This window comes from Corythoichthys intestinalis, chromosome 2 (genome assembly GCF_030265065.1).
Source record: "Corythoichthys intestinalis isolate RoL2023-P3 chromosome 2, ASM3026506v1, whole genome shotgun sequence".
Taxonomy (NCBI): Eukaryota; Metazoa; Chordata; class Actinopteri; order Syngnathiformes; family Syngnathidae; genus Corythoichthys; species Corythoichthys intestinalis.
In genome coordinates this window covers 19,440,979-19,459,595 of record NC_080396.1, presented here as the reverse complement: position 1 = coordinate 19,459,595, position 18,617 = coordinate 19,440,979, and positions in this window count along the sequence as shown.

Here is an 18,617-nt window from a genome sequence, read left to right as displayed (position 1 = left end):
GGAAGAAAAAAATTAAAGAAACTGGAGAGCAAAGCATTAAAATGTCATAAATTGACAAATATTTTCGCAAGCAGCAGTCTGGCTGCAACGGCCACGTTGGGTAACAGCAGCCCAGCCCCGGCGATGGTGAGAGGGGGCAGCCGCTCTGACGTGCAGCCGGTGCAGGGAGGGAGAAAAATAGAGGGAGGAGGTAATGATAAGCTGGTGGAAGTTCGAGAGGGAAGTTCCCCAGACAAGCGCAGAGCAAGTAAAAAGGGATGAAGAGGGTCATTTGCTCGGTATACTGGCAATTGTTATCCACAAGGTAGGTACATTTTAAATGAAATAAATGACAATTAAAGGGTTAGTGCCAGCTAGTCGATGTACCCGTTTGCAATCGTGTCAAGTTATAATATGCTAGTCCTACTATCACTCTCCTAAGAAAAAATATTATAGCTGTAAAACAACGTATGCACACGCAGCAGCAATATTAATTCAGAAGAAATATAACAAAATATTAATAAAATGAATGGTTTTACTTTAAAGTTTAGGTAGTTAAATTGATATATATATTTAATCATTTATATATCGTTTTGTTTTCTGGTTAATACTTTCCAATGAAGGTTATGTATACAGGATTTGTCTTGAAATGTTTTTTGTATTTTCATTGAAATTTATTATTTGTATGGCAAGATTAATTATGGCAGGGGTCTCCAAACCGGTCCTCAAGGGCCACTGCGGGGCCTGGTTTTTCTTTTAACCGATCGAGTACCGACAGTTTAACCAATGAAGTTTCTGCTAAAACAAGCAGCACCTGACTGCAATCAACTGATTACACTTGTAAGAGGTGTTGTCTTGTTTTGTTGGAATGAAATCCTGTGCCCGCTGCGGCTTTATGTGGAATAGTTTGGAGACCACTGAATTATGGCATAAACAATGAAATCGTTTTATAGACAGAGATATATAGAGATATATTATAATCAATTGGATACATGAATGAATGAATGAATGAATTTATTGTCATCATCATCATAATCATTGACAGTTTCAGAATGTGGAATTTGCCCGAATACATAAAACTTGCTTTGAAGAATACATTTTCATTTGTTTATTCAGGTCTATCATAGAGCTAGTACAGAAAATGAACCCAACTCCAGTTCAGCCTTGCAGTACTTTGAGCGCCCCAAGTCAGACAGTGACAGTCTAGACATATTTTCTTCATTTTCTCTTAAAGTGCAAGAAATTGATGCATTTTACAATAAAATGTAAAAAAAAAAAAAATTCCCCCCGAGGGTTTGGCGGTATGCCCCCGGACACCCCTTTGGGGTCTGTTTCCCTTCGTATAGCGTATCTTGTGGGCTGGGCTGAGTCAAAGTCCAGGGCTGCTTTTTAGTCCCAGTCCGCCCCTGATTCGTACCGCACGTTTCTGCAATGTGACTAATGAATTGAGGGTAGATTTGTAAGTGTTTCCCCACACTTCAATACAATACGTGAAATATGGGAGCACTAGAGAACAGTACAAAGTGCGGAGTGCACTGTCATCAAGATATGATTTCACTTTGTTTATTAGTGACAGGCTTTTGGAGATCTTGGTTTTGATGTGTCTGATGTGGGGTTTCCATGATAATTTACTATCTACAATAACTCCTAGAAATTTGAATTCATTTACATTCCCGATTGGGACCCCATCAATCTTTATTTGTAGTTCTGAATTATATTTTAGGTTACTAAATATCATTACCTTTGTCTTATTTAAGTTAAATGATAATTTATTTATATCCATCCACCTCTTTAATTTACTTAATTCCTCATTTACGGTAGTTACTAGTTCATTTTGGTTTTCACTACTATAGAATATGTTTGTGTCATCTGCAAAAAGTATAAAGTATAAATAAAGTATAAGGTTTGCGAATTCTGCGTTTGATGCGTCGTCATACGTACATTAACAACCAGATGTTTGCGTTCTTTGAACAGTAGAAACAGCTTACGCTCATGGAGGATTTGGAATTTTACAACATCACATAAACATCGAGAATGTATTAAAGACATGTTAAATGCACATAAACACATAGGCGACCACGCGCGACAGCGACCAGTGCTAACATGCTCACCGATCATGAACATCTCACAGGTAAGGGGACCACTTCCATAAGGTCAAAATGGAGGACATATTAAAAAAAACATCACACTTGCTGTGTTTTTTCATCAGCAATAAAGTTTTGCATAGTTTATAGATCATATTTGTGTAACTAAATAGTAAGAAAATACCAGTTAACTAATTTGCTCCCAAAAACGTATAAATAGGTTCTATTTTTAATTGTTTCAGTGTCCCACAGACGTATACATTTTTTTTTTTTTTTCAAAAAAGACATCTCTGAGTTCTGATTCAATTTAGCTCCAAAGCGCAAAGCTGAAAATCCATTTTAAAGCAATAAAACAGGCCACTGGATGGCAGTATTTGGTAAGACCCGCAACCCGATTCAACGGCAATGAACGGCCAAGCCGCATGGCCGGGCGCCGGCGGAAGACGACCGAATGGATGCCAGGCGGCAGTCGACCAAGCAGATCAACAGGTAGGACGCCGGAAAGCAAGGCGCTGGACGACCGAGCAGAATGACCGGGACCACCAGTGCAGCGGACGATGCCTTTGAGTCCGTGCTGCTCGCGAGCAGACCCCGCAGAAGCTAAAAAAAAAATCATCTTTATGAGATAGACGGCGATGAGGGAAAAGTTTAACTGGCGGCCACGGGCAGAACAGCGTCATCTTTCAGTTAGTTATGTGTAAATAAATCATTTTGCTATCAAAAGCTCTATTTGTCTTGTCGTGTATCTTATTTTGTAAAAGGGTAAACATTATTCAGATGTTTGGGATGTAACTAAAGAAAAAATAGCTGTGTATAAGTCAAAGTTATGTTTGAAATGTATGCTTACACAAAAACTCAATTTCTCTGTTTTTTCATCAGAAATTGGAAAATTGCTCAAACTAAGCTATTTTCTAATGCTGATTTTTAAAGAATGGAAAAAGATATGAACTAACTTTTTAATCTGCTGAAAGAAGAGAGTCTAATCCAGACATGTCCAAAGTCCGGCCCGGGGGCCAAATGCAGCCCTTGGTCAAATTTCATCCGGCCCCCAGCCTCTGTCATAAAATCAATAACGTCTGGCCCACACATACTTAATAAATTGGTCAGCAGTACTGCTACCAGTATATGAAGTAGCTTACACACTAAATGCTGCTCCTCATTTACCCACTAAAAGGCAGCAGCACTCTAAGCAACATTACCTCGTGTGACTCTTTACTCCTAATTTTCTAAAATGGCGACAATCAACAAAAAAAAGTTGACTGTGACGGCTGATGCTTCAAGGATAGTTGAAAATTGGACTATTTCTTCATTAAAACACGCAACAACTGTGCCTGCCTCATTTGCAAAGAGACAGTCACTGTTTTTAAAGAGTTCAATTTGAGGCCAAACAAGATACGTAGCGAGAAATTGAAGCAAGTTGATGCTAGTTTAATTTTACAGCAGCAGTATTCACAAAAGCCACAAGGAAAACGCCACAAAGGCTAGTTGCGAGATTGTTGAAATTATTAATAAAAAAAAAAAATAAAGCAAATGTGACACAAGGAATGGCTTGCTAAAATTTGCTTAAATATATTGTTCTACGTAAAGAACGTCAGCCAAGGTCGGCCCCCCACATTTTTACCACACCAAATCTGGCCCCCTTTGCAAAAAGTTTGGACACCCCTGGTCTAATCTTTCATTTAGTGAGTTCCATGTTTATATAGCAATAGAACAAAATTTTCTGTGGGCCTTACAAAATCAGTCAAAATCCAGTAAAACGGCCGGGAGCGAAGGGCCTTGCTCTGGTGAAAATGGCTGGGAGTGAATGAGTTAAAGGCCAAACGTTTTTTTTAAATTTTTTATAATTTTTTTTACAATTTATTTAGTTTACAGTACCGTGTTTTCAAATTGCAATATGCTCAAGAACAAATCTTATTTTGAAACTGTATTAACAAGGAAAATTTGTAACAAAAACTTTTTTTTAAGAACAACATCTTTTGTGTAAAAACAATGTGAGCATTGAACTGCTCAAAAGAAGTGAACCCTTGATAAGATAGGGTGACCATATTTTGATTTCGAAAAAAGAGGACACTCGGGCTGGCCTCGAGATACTTGAATTTTACTCGAAGATCACTCAAAGATGCGTATATCTCCCACTTTCTTTTTACTCAACAGGCTTTATTCTTCCTAAAAAAAATAATCAAACAATAAAAAAAATAAAAAAATAAAATAATAATAATAATTATTAAAAAAATAATATAATGCAGACTCGTGGAAATGTACAGTGCCTTGCAAAAGTATTCGGCCCCCTTGAACCTTGCAACCTTTCGCCACATTTCAGGCTTCAAACATAAAGATATAAAATTTTAATTTTTTGTCAAGAATCAACAACAAGTGGGACACAATCGTGAAGTGGAACAAAATTGATTGGATAATTTAAACTTTTTTAACAAATAAAAAACTGAAAAGTGGGGCGTGCAATATTATTCGGCCCCCTTGCGTTAATACTTTGTAGCGCCACCTTTTGCTCCAATTACAGCTGCAAGTCGCTTGGGGTATGTTTCTATCAGTTTTGCACATCGAGAGACTGACATTCTTGCCCATTCTTCTTTGCAAAACAGCTCGAGCTCAGTGAAGTTGGATGGAGAGTGTTTGTGAACAGCAGTCTCCAGCTCTTTCCACAGATTCTCGATTGGATTCAGGTCTAGACTTTGACTTGGCCATTCTAACACCTGGATACGTTTATTTTTGAACCATTCCTTTGTAGATTTGGCTTTATGTTTTGGATCATTGTCCTGTTGGAAAATAAATCTCCGTCTCAGTCTCAGGTCTTGTGCAGATACCAACAGGTTTTCTTCCAGAATGTTCCTTTATTTGGCTGCATCCATCTTCCCGTCAATTTTAACCATCTTCCCTGTCCCTGCTGAAGAAAAGCAGGCCCAAACCATGATGCTGCCACCACCATGTTTGACAGTGGGGATGGTGTGTTCAGGGTGATGAGCTGTGTTGCTTTTACGCCAAACATATCGTTTTGCATTGTGGCCAAAAAGTTCAATTTTGGTTTCATCTGACCAGAGCACCTTCTTCCACATGTTTGGTGTGTCTCCCAGGTGGCTTGTGGCAAACTTTAAACGAGACTTTTTATGGATATCTTTGAGGAATGGCTTTCTTCTTGCCACTCTTCCATAAAGGCCAGATTTGTGCAGTGTACGACTGATTGTTGTCCTATGGACAGACTCTCCCACCTCAGCTGTAGATCTCTGCAGTTCATCCAGAGTGATCATGGGCCTCTTGGCTGCATCTCTGATCAGTTTTCTCCTTGTTTGAGAAGAAAGTTTGGAAGGACGGCCGGGTGTTGGTAGATTTGCAGTGGTCTAATGCTCCTTCCATTTCAATATAATGGCTTGCACACTGCTCCTTGAGATGTTTAAAGCTTGGGAAATCTTTTTGTATCCAAATCCGGCTTTAAACTTCTCCACAACAGTATCTCGGACCTGCCTGGTGTGTTCCTTGGTTTTCATAATGCTCTCTGCACTTTAAACAGAACCCTGAGACTATCAGAGAGCAGGTGCATTTATACGGAGACTTGATTACACACAAGTGGATTCTATTTATCATCATCGGTCATTTAGGACAACATTGGATCATTCAGAGATCCTCACTGAACTTCTGGAGTGAGTTTGCTGCACTGAAAGTAAAGGGGCCGAATAATATTGCACGCCCCACTTTTCAGTTTTTTATTTGTTAAAAAAGTTTAAATTATCCAATAAATGTTGTTCCACTTCACAATTGTGTCCCACTTGTTGTTGATTCTTGACAAAAAAATTAAATTTCATATCTTTATGTTTGAAGCCTGAAATGTGGCGAAAGGTTGCAAGATTCAAGGGGGCCGAATACTTTTGCAAGGCACTGTAGTCCAGTTAATACACACACACAGTTGGCTATGTGCCAACTCAACATTTTTAAAATTACGATCACGACAATTGTCATTGACAAAATGTTATTCCCACTCAATTTTTATTCTCATACAATGTTTTAAATTTTACGCAAACAATAACTGAAATAAACTGACAAGCGATTCAACTAGCATGTTTCCAAACGCAGCAGTTCAAATTCAAAACTACATTGCCTATAATGCCTAGCGCAGCTGAGCTCACTGATTGCTATCCTATTAGCGAATACGGGAGCCGAGGCAAAATCAGACTTTGCTATAAAAGTTTACCACCATCGGCAGCGCAAAGAAGCGACAACAAATGGGATTTTACAGATTACACCAGTACAAATCTCCGACAGAAGTCAACAGTTGCCATTATATATGTATTTACTCATAAGCAACACAGCTATTTAGCTATACTAGCATTCAACCGCTAACTAACGCTGAACAATCACAAGACTCATACAATATACTGCATCTCTGTGTACACATATAACCCTATGTACAACAGGAGACACGTGATCGACATTAACAGGAGAAACTTACAGAAAGGTGTATGGAGCCACGTCTTTTAGAACTTCTTATTGAACTCCTTACTGTAGTCTGAGCTCTCGCCAAACCGTCAGTAAATGGTGGTAATTCCCCATGAAACAAAGGGTGAACTGCCAACAAAAAAGAAGAAGATCTACTCCTTCTCCCGCCCCTACTAGTAGGAGCAACGTCAACGCAGGCAAGCGCTGCCCCCTAGCGCCCAGAGGAATTCTCTTCAAGTTCGTCCCGTAAAAAAAATCATAAAAACCGGACATTTTTATGAATTTATAAAACCCGCCCGGACGACGAGGATACTGCGTGAAAGTAGGATTTGTCCGGGCAAAAGAGGACATTTGGTCACCCTATGATAAGAGGAACAACTTTACAAAGTTCAGCTGCAGTTATTTTGTTATCCAGAGGTGATGAGGGTTCTCGAAAAAATGTTTTCAATGTCGAAGCACCTGCTGCTCGCCTCATTCTTTTATGTTTCGCGCTCTGCTTGTGTCATTCTACGGCTGCTTTACCCCTGCTGCTCACGTCCACATCACACCGGCAAAGCGTGCAGAAACCGTGGAATGAGTCTCAACTGCTTTTGGCGAAGAAATCGCGCTCTTTTGTCGAAGAAATCCCGCTCTTTTGTCCATTCGGTGTTAAAAGATGTCCGCCGTTTTGGCATGTTTGCTTGCACTGTTGTAAAATATTGACGAGGAAATGATGTCAGACATGTGAAGCTTTTTTTACATTTTATTGAACCACTGGAATAGGACGATTTTAACTAAAGCCACTCTTGGCCAATCACAGACCAGTTGTTACAACCGTGGGGCTGAGTTGTGTCACATAAACCGAAACGCGGCCCATTTTCTTTAAAAGCTGGACAAATAGTGTCGGGTTGTGCCGAACGCCGGACACATCGCTGAAATGCTGAGTGTCTGTCCTAAAACCGGACAGTTGGTCACCCTACCAAGGCAAGGGCTAAACAGGCAAAATACGATCGTTGAGCCATTTTCCTTTTTGTCATTCACTCTGTGCTTGAATGCACGTGAAGAATTATGTCATAAACAAATCACACACCTATATGGTTGGGTGTGAATGATATTTTTTCTACAAACTAGGTGGTGCGGACGTGTGGAGTTTTTTTTTGACGGATGAGGTAAAAAACTTGTTTTCAAAAAGCCCTGCTATGTGTGGACATGGCCTGAGTCTCTGGGTCTTATCTGGTGAGGAGCAGGTTTTACTCAATGAACTTTGAGTTATTTTCTGTCTCCGCCCTCGTTCAAAGCGGCAAGCCATTTCATCAGGCACAGTACAGTGCTGGCCAAAAGTATTATTGGCACCCCTGCAATTCTGTCAGATAATGCTCAGTTTCTCCCAGAAAGTGATTGCAATTACAAATGCTTTGATAGTAATATTTTCATTTATTTTGCTTGCAATGAAAAAACACAAAAGAGAATGAAAAAAAATCATTAACACAAATAATTATCATTATCATAATAAATCATTATCATTTCACACAAAAGTCCAAAAATGGGCCGGACAAAAGTATTGGCACTCTCGGCCTAATACTTTAGGCACAACCTTTAGACAAAATAACTGCGAACAACCACTTCCGGTATCCATCAGTGAGAGTCTTACAATGCTCTGCTGGAATTTTAGAGCATTCTTCTTTGGCCAACTGCTCCAGGTCTCTGAGATTTGATGGGTGCCTTCTCCAAACTGCCATTTTCAGATCTCTCCAAAGGTGTTCTATGGGCTTCAGGTCTGGACTCATTGCTGGCCACTTTAGAACTCTCCAGTGCTTTCTCTTAAACCATTTTCTAGTGCTTTTTGAAGTGTGTTTTGGGTCATTGTCCTGCTGGAAGACCAATGACCTCTGAGGGAGACCCACCTTTTTCACACTGGGCCCTACATTATGCTGCAAAATTTGTTGTTAGTCTTCAGACTTCATAATGCCATGCACACGGTCAAGCAGTCCAGTGCCAGAGGCAGCAAAGCAACTCCAAAACATCAGGGATCCTCCGCCATGTTTGACTGTGGGGACAGTGTTCTTTTCTTTGAAGGCCTTGTTTTTCCTGTAAACTATGTTGATGCCTTTTCCCAAAAAGCTCTACTTTTGTCTCATCTGGCCAGAGAACATTCTTCCAAAACATTTTTGGCTTTCTCGGGTAAGTTTTGGGAAACTCCACCCTGGCTCTTTTATGTCTGTGGGTCAGAAGTGGGGTCTTCCTGAGTATCCCACCATAGAGTCCCTTTTCATTCAGACATCGATGGATAGTACGAGTTGACACTGTTGTACCTTCGGACTGCAGGACAGCTTGAACTTGTTTGGATGTTATTCAAGGTTCTTTACCCACCATCCGAACAATCTTTTGTTGAAGTCTCTCGTCAATTTTTCTTTTCCGTCCACATCTAGGGAGGTTAGCCACAGTACCAAGGGCTTTACACTTACTGATGACACTGCGCATGGTAGACACAGGAACATTCAGGTCTTTGGAGCCTTGAGATTGCCCATGATTCCTTACAATTTTGCTTCTCAAGTCCTCAGACAGTACTTCGGTCTTCTGTCTTTTCTCCATGCTCAATGTGGTACACACAAGGACACAGGACAGAGGTTGAGTCAACTTGAATCCATTTTAACTGGCTGCAACTGTGATTTAATTATTTCCACTACCTGTTATGTGCCACAGGTAATAACAGGTGCTGTTAATAACACAAGAGAAGCATCACATGATTTTTCCAAGGGTGCCAATACTTTTGTCCAGCTCATTTTTGGAGTTTTGTGTAAAATGATAATTATTTTCCCCCCCATTCTCTTTTGTGTTTTTCATTGCAAGAAAATAAATAAAGATATTACTACAAAAGCATTTGTAATTGCAATCATTTTCTGGGAGAAATTGAGCATTATCTGACAGAATTGCTGAGGTGCCAATACTTTTGGCCAGCACTGTATGTGTTAGACATTTTTTATTGACATTACATGTCCTTTTGTCAACAATCACATGGATGAAGGTGCATCCAGCAATACTGTGAAAAAAATTAAATATCCGTTAGAAGTCGACTATCTTATTGACATAGATCTACTCTCATTTCCTGACAGCTATCTTTTAGAGTGCTACCATTTCATGACTCAGGGGCCGTTTACATGGTGACTCTCCTAGAATACGAAAAATTTCAAATTTGCATTTATATGGTTCCGTCTCCAATGTCGCAATTCCGCATGAAAACGATGTAGTATTTATGCTAGGCCCAAGCGGGCAGTGCAGATTTACAGGGCGACAGCGAATGACGCTCTTTGACCCCACCAAGCTGCTCAGCCCTGAAAAAAACATGCCCACCCACTCCAAGCAATGGCATTTTCTTTTGCTGCAAAAGGCACAAAAAATGGAAACTTTCAACTTATTTAAATTCAAAAATATTATTAAAACAGTAAATTAAAGCCGACGTGCCGCCATTTTCTGTTTTTAGTGTTTAATAGCACATTAAACACGCCCATGCGCACGCCCATGTGACGTGTGCGAGTCCTTATGCCGTCAACGCGAAGGCGGTTTCCATTCATATGAATGCGCTGCGACCCCCGTAATCGAATTCTTCCACTTTGGAGGCAGGATTCAGAATTTTTCGTCTTCGCCGACACCATATGCACGCAAGGCCGTTCCGCTACTCTGTCATTGCGTCTTCGTGTCGCAGAGTCGCCATGTAAACTGCCCCTCAGTCAATCATTTATATACACACTTAACTCATTGGCTGCCTGTGACGGCAATAAACGTCCAATCCAATTCGAATCCAATCCGATGGTTGCCAATCCCCCCATTCTAAATGGATTGGACAGCTATCGCCATCAATTGCAGACATTAAGTTAATCTTTCCTTGGGCAACAGTACCGCTTTCAGTCATGCACCGTTTCTTGTCCCTTTAATGATAGCATTTATGTAAGGCAATTTAAATGATTACTGCATCAACTTTCAGGTGTATTATGTGTAAATCCATTACTTTCATATCATATTATGCTAATTATGTTGTGCTCCTGCCGCAGATTGTGATGAGTAATTTTGTTAAATTCTTGGATTTCCTACTGGCCACCTCTTTGAGTTTAGATTTGTGTCTGATTTTAAGTCATTTCCAGCCATCCTTTTCTTGTCATTGAAGTTAATATTTCTAATTCAATAAGAGTGAAAAATGCAGCCCTCTCTTGCCATGAATCATTGAATCCGTTCTATTCTATATATAGCTCTATCATTCATTCATTCATTTTCCGTGCCGCTTATTCCTCACGAGGGTCGCGGGGGTGCTGGAGCCTATCCCAACTAACTACGGGCAGTAGGCAGGGGACACCCTGAACTGGTTGCCAGCCAATTGCAGTATAGCTCTATCAATGATGGCTTTTTATGGCTTTTCTCCAGGTGAAACTGCTTCAAGTTGATTACAGTAACTCAATTAAACTGACTAAAATCAGCTGTCACTGAGAATGTGGTCAATCAAAATAGTTCAACTTTTAGTTAGTAGAGAGTGAAATTCATAGTTTATTGAAACTGCTTTGTGAAATAAATCACTGGTTGGTAAACTTCTGAGGCTCACTAACTGTTGATTTTGGGTCACTTCTGTTTACTTTGGATCACTTTTCATCAAAATTGTTGGGTCACTTGTTGATTTTGGGGCATTTTCAATTCACATCCTCTTTATGCATTTATATATGATTTTTGTTGTTGTAATAATAATGATAATTAATTAATATATATTAGGGCTGTCAAAATTGTCGCGTTAACGCGCGGTAATTAATTTTTAAAATTAATCACGTTAAAATATTTGACGCAATTAACGCACATGTCCCGCTCAGACAGTATTCTGCCTTTTGGTAAGTTTTACAGCAAGGCTTTTTGTGCTGTCTAACAGCGAACTCTTGTGGTCGCTTTGCGACATGGTTTATTATTTTCTTACCAGTTCAATATGGCTGCACGACGTCTCGGGCTGACGCCTACGTTGTAATGCTGTGCTTATATGATCCTTGGACAAGATTTGTCCGTAAGTATGGTTGTTGTAAAGAACGTACATATTATGTTAGTAAGCGAAATGTTATATTTTTTGTATGAGACACTTTTTTTTTTTTTATGTTTAGTGAACCTGTATAGCGTGCTAAGCTAACATTGCTGCTAATGCAATGCTTGTGTACTTTTTTTTGTAGTTTTACGACGGCCTGAGAGGACAATGGTTTGAGGCCATTTTATTTATAAATCAGATGAAAAAGGAAGAAGTCTGATTATTAAGGCGTCGTTCACTAGCTGTCTAGCTTTGGAAAAAGTAGACGCTTCAGAGTGAGGACAGCATAGACAGATTTAAATGACATTAGAGTGAAATGCCCACTACAGTCCTTATGTACCGTATGTTGAATGTATATATCCATCTTGTGTCTTATCTTTCCATTCCAAAAATTTATTTTACAGAATATATATATAATTTATAGAAAAATATGGCATATTTTATAGATGATTTGAATTCGGATTAATTGCGATTAATTTCGATTAATTAATTTTTAAGCTGTAATTAACTTGATTAAAAATTTTAATCGTTTGACAGCCCTAATTTTTATTTTTTATACAACGATTTAAATTTACATATATATATATATATATATATATATATATATATATATATATATATATATATATATATATATATATATATATATATATATATATGGCGGAAAACACTCAGGTGACTTGAAGTTCCGCTCTGAGACCCCCAATTTAGCCAACTTTTCAAAAAGTCCGATATGCACGTGTGATACATCATTGGAAAGCTTAAAATCTCAATTTTCTAGGGGAAGAAAATTTTTGAACAGGAGGGCATTTAAAAAAAAAAAATTAAACAGCAAAACTCTATCTGGAGGTGAGAGCACGTAGAGCAGAATTACAGATCCCATGACTTTAACGAGATATTATCGCGTACTTACCTTGTTTCGATCCAAAAACTCCATGTAGCATGTATCACCGAGTGTCAAGACAAAGCTGTGAATGGCCACAGCTGGTTTTGTTTGGGATTTAATGGGTGAAACATGGTAATATAACAAGGGTCGCAATGCAGAAATCGCAGACATCAAAGAGTGGTTGAAATGTTCTTTTTCAAATATTTACCTTTTCAACCCTTTTTTTCCCCAATTTTTCTTTGATTGGATCGATTATTTATCATCTAACATATCGGAAAAAATGCGACAGAAACAAAAAAATTACAATTAAGCAATAGTTATGAGGTAAACATCCTTGACTTTTTTACAGACGCCATTTTTTTCATTGTGACGTAATTTGTTTAAAAGTTTACAATATGCGAGTGAATAATTTTTTTAAAGTTTTTTTTTTTAAACGAAATATTAGACATCAATGAATGATTCTAAGCTAAAAATGACAGACATTTTGAATAATAAATATATTTAATTACCTTCATTTTATGGCTGGGTTAAAACAAAAGCGGTTGCGCGACGTCTGTAAACGGGGGATTTCAGGGTAAAACGGGCAAATTAAAAATAGTTCGGGGGCTTAACGCGCCATGAATCTGCTATGGCAGCATATAGACATATTGTTCTATCAAATACAATAGTTGTTTTGGCTTAAAATTCAGCAGTTTCTTTAAAGAGGAGTGCAAGAGCAGAAAGTGCTTTTTCAGTCTTGTCTGTGTTTTCCGCCATATATTTGTAATTTTTGATTATTAAAAATATGCTCTAATGCAGGGGTCGGGAACCTATGGCTCTTTTGACGGCTGCATCTGGCTCACAGACAAATCTTCAATTATGTTAAAAAAAAAAAATGTTCGTTGTGTAATTTGAAGGGCGCTAGGACCTGGGCGTAGGGGCCACAGGGGGAGCGTTAAAAAGAGCAACCAGTAAGGTGCGCTCACATTTTTTTCTTTGAGAAGCCAGTGATCATCAGGCAACATTCAAATTTCAGGACTGGTGCGGCAGTTGAGAACGCAAAAGTCTGATGAAGCATGTGGCAGTCGATTGAAATAATAGCTATGCATCTTTAGTATGGTGCAGACACATTTTTGTTTTATTTTCATTTTTCTTGTACAGCTGAAACAAGAAAAAACTAACAACGTCCGCATCACGTTGCTGCACACAGACGGTTCATTTCTTATTCGCTCTATAATGTGAATTCTTATACAATTACAATAATAAATAAATACAAGTTTTTGTGACAAAATATTTAACTTCTGCATTTTAGACGTTACAAGCATTCACTCGTCGTCCGCTCGCCATTACGAACACATCTCCAGTCATACATAAACATAAATAACGTTTAAAATATTTCTGAACTATATGAACACACAATCATCCTAAAATAAAGCAATCCGCCAATATACACAGTCAAATTACTCTTTTTCTCACTAGAAACAAGAAAAAAATACTTTTAACAACATCTGTCTCGCATTACAGCACAGACGGGTCATTTCTTATTCGATCTAAAATGTCAACACTTATTGCCCATGCACGCTAAGAAGCGAACGCTGCCCCTGCTGGTTTAAAACCGTAAGTACAACAGTCTTTTCTGGCTGAAACTTGTCGTATTTTTTCCACAAAAAACAAAATAAGATGAAACATTTTAAACATACGGTGAATCTATCTGTGGACACAACAAAATATTAAAATAACTATTTTAATATGATTTAATATTTATAATTTAATTTAAATTATTATTTATTAGGGCTGTCAAAATTATCGCGTTAACGGGCGTTGATTAATTTTTTAAATTAATCACGTTAAAATATTTGACGCGATTAACACATGCAATGAATGACCCGCTGGCATATTGCCTCAAACAGATTACAATGAGGCCGTTTATGGACATTAAGAGTGAAGAGAATGCCACCGGCTGCTTGGGGGCAGTGCCGTTCCATACTCATGTTATTTCTTCTAAACATGGGAGAATTAGTAGTTGTGAGACGTTTATGCTGTATTCACAATGCAATGCAAATTGCTATTTGTGCTCCACACATATTTTGGTAAGTTTTCTTTCTTTTAGTGGCAATTATGTGTCCCTTGTTGTATTTTGGGTAAGATATGTACAGATACAGTGGGGAGAACAAGTATTTGATACACTGCCAATGGGAAACCCATTGGCAGTGTATTGGCATAAGCTTCTCCTTCACAACAAACATAATTATCGTTTAGTGAAAGCACAACAAAAATAATATTCTTATCTCTCAAAAAAAAAAAAAAAAAAAAAAAAAAAAAAAAGTTCAAAAAAGAAAAGCACTTCAGTCTATAGTAATAAGGCCCTATTCTGACACACAGTTAAACAACAATGCAAAATGAACTGGCATTCCATATCAAAGTAGCTATGCAAAATACACTTAAAACTTTTCACTCTATTTTTATTATTGTTATTTTTATTCTTCTTATTATTATATTAACTCTACTTTTGATTGAAAATTTTACAAATTTTCAGCACCATGAGAATTGGTGGTGCTGAACAATGGCGAGCTACTAGTTTATTTTTTTGTTTGAAATTTTTACAAATTTTATTAAAACAAAAACATCGAGGGGTTTTAATATAAAATTACTATAACTTGTAACTATAACATTTATCGTTTAAGAACTACAAGTCTTTCTATCCGTGGATCACTTTAACAGAAAGAATGTTAATAATGCCATTTGTGGATTTATTGTTACAATAAACAAATACAGTACTGATGTACAGTATGTTGTATGTATATATCCGTCGTGTCTTATCTTTCCATTCCAACAATAATTTACATAAAAATATGGCTTTTTTAAAAAAAAATTATTTTGAATTGCGATTAATTGCGATTAATTACGATTAATTTTTAAGCTGTAATTAACTTGATTAAAAATTTTAATCGTTTGACAGCCTTATTATTTATATAAGTTATTAAAAAGAATTCTGAGACTTATTGTACTTTAAAAGTGTTGAAAATACATAAAATGCACGTATTACTTTTATTTATTATTATTATTTTTTGTTTTAAACGTACTGTATGGCTCTCACAGAATTACATTTAAAAATATGTGGTGTTTATGGCTCTCTAATCCAAAAAGGTTCCCGACCCCTGCTCTAATGTAATCCTATTTTTGTGATATAAAGTTTGACAATATCCAATATTTATGATACTTAAGTAAATTTGCAAATGTTTGGGCATTTGTATGGTGATGTTTTCTTCATTTTTTAAAATCTAACATTATATCCCGTGTGCACGTGCGTCCACATTTTCTTCCTGCCCCCGAGGCTCCTCTCCTTACATTGACACTCATTATGAGCAATATACAGTACAAGGCAATTAGTACCAATGGCACATTCCATCTTGCTAAGGCTTCATTTCTAACATCTGCCAGCTGCCACATAGAAGAGCCTAATGAATTATATAGCACATGTTCCATTGCAAAGTATCCTTATGTGCAAAATATGGAGTGATTCTTAGGGTGGTGTGTTTTCAGCTAAACTGAGGCGATAGGAAGGGATAATGATGACAATATCATGCAATATTAAGGAGCATCTTGAAAAGGATGATCTAACCTATATAACAACAACAAAGGCTACAGGGATGTTTTTTTCCCACCAGAGGAGCGAGGAATATAGTAGTGGACTGTAGTATAATATATGTATTAATTTGATGGCTTGCGAAGCAGTTGTACTTAGGGACCCAATTGCAAATGACCAAATTAAACTATAGTACTACAGTATTAAGACTTGGATTTAGATAAAGACAAAGTCAAAGAGAGCATAAATGAGAATAAATGAAGTAAAATCTATTTAATAAACTAGAACTAATGTAGAAGTTCATTATTGTTAACAAAAAATAAATGAAATGACGAAAACTACAATTAAAAACATTTTCAATAACTGAAATAAAAAATGATTGACAAAAATAAGTAAAACTGTGTCGTGTATTGATTAAACAAACTAATACTTTCGTTTTCATACTTTATCCCTGAACCAGTATTTACACATCACAAAATGACAAAATTCAATGACTGAATACATAGTTTAACTCTTTCACTCCCAGCCATTTTCATCGTAGCAAGGCCCTTCGCTCCCGGCCGTTTTACTGGATTTTGACTGATTTTGCAAGGCCCACAGAAAATTCGGTTCTATTGCTATATAAACATGGAACACCCCCCCCAAAAAAAATTAGACTCTCTTCTTTCAGCAGGAAAAAAAGTAAGTTCATAACTTTTTCCGTTCTTTAGAAATTAGCTTAGTTTGAGCAGTTTTCCAATTTCTGAGAAATCAAGCTTTTTGTGAAAGCATACATTTCAAACATAACTTTGACTTTAACACAGCTATTTTTTGCTTTAGTTACATCCCAAACGTGTGAATAATGTTTTCCTTTTACAAAATAACATAAAAAACAAGACAAATAGAGCTTTTGGTAGCAAAGTAACAATTTATTTACACATAACTAACTGAGATGACGCTGTTGTAGCCGCTGCGACAGCCGGGTTAACTTTTCCCTCATCGCCGCCTGTCTCATAAAGATGTATTTTTTTTGAGTCTCTGCGGGGTCTGCTCGGCAAGCAGCACGGACTCAAAGACATCATCCGCTGCACTGGTGGTCCCGGTTGTTCTGCTCGGTTGTCCACCGCCGGGCACCCTTCTGCCGGTGCCCCGGCCATGCTGCCCGGCCATTCGTTGCCATTGAATCGTGTTGCGGGTCTTACCAAATGCACTACTGCCCTCCAGTGGCCAGTTTTATTGCTTTAAAATGGATTTTCAGCTTTGTGCTTTGGAGCGCAGTTGAATAAGAACCCAGAGATGTCTCTTATGAAAAAAAAAAAACCTAAAAGATGAATAAATATGCCTTTGGGACACTGAAAAAATAAAAAATAGAACGTATTTATACGTTTTTGGGAGCAAATGAGTTAAAAATTTTGCCTGTTTTAGTTTTATTAATTTGTTCATTTTTTAAACCTTGCACGACATATAACCCAAAGTATGAAAAAGTAAAACAAATTAAAAAACAAAAAACAACAAAAAACAGGCAAATACACGCTTTAACAGATTAAAATTTAAGTCGAGTTAAAAAAAAAAATCTAAACTGAATAAAAATCCCAAACTATTATAACTTTGATAAGTAATTAACATTGCACTGACAATATTATTCTAAGAGAATTATAGCATCAGTGTTGGGAGTAACGCGGTTATAAATAACGCCGTTACGTAACGGCGTTATTTTTTCAGTAACGGGGTAATCTAACTGATAACTTTTTTCGCCGTTACAACGCCGTTACCGTTACTGACGGTCAAAAGCGGAGCGTTACTTACTCTGAATAAATTGAAGAAACAACCAGCCGTGTCGAGTCGAGACTCTGCTCTGTTGATTTGTCATCCAAGACTTGGGGTGCGTTCAGGTTCCAGAATAGCGCACGTACTTCTGACTCCAAGCTGTTTGTCCCTGCTCATTCAATTAGACAATGCTTTCCAAAGTTTGGTAACGTTTCTGTGTTTGCTACACCTGATGCTAGCCTCGTTCCCATCTCCCACTGTCAACCAGCAATAATTCTGCTTCCATCTTGAGGACGGCAGACGCTTTGAAGGTGACGTGAATTGTCGGGAAACGGGCCTGCCTGAATGCAGCCCCTCGAGATATGCGATGGAAGTTATTGTGATTGGCTAAGGGTTAGAGTCATGGGTCTTGGTAAGCCAATCAGAGCCGGTGATTTCACAAGCAAACTGGAACAGCGCGTGCGGCAAACACACACACGCAAAACAGATGGCAGAGCATTCAGAAGAAAAATTGTCCTTTAAGAGGTGGAGATATAGACACTATTTCAAGCTTGTCGAAATTAAAGGAAAGAACCTACATGTAATGTGTAATTTATGTCCCGCGGCAAAGCTTTTGTCGACATCTGTGGTAAGCAATTCAAATCTGCTGAAGCACCTAACAAGTTAACTACCTGTCTGTTCTTCTCTATTCCACTGACTCGAATACTGCTCAGAAAATTTCGAATTCTTTGACATACAACAAGTTCTTTTTAAAGTAACGGAAATAGTTACTTTCCCTGGTAACTAGTTACTTTTACTATAGAGTAATTGAGTTACTAACTCAGTTACTTTTTGGAAGAAGTAGTGAGTAATGTAACTAATTACTTTTTCAAGTAACGTGCC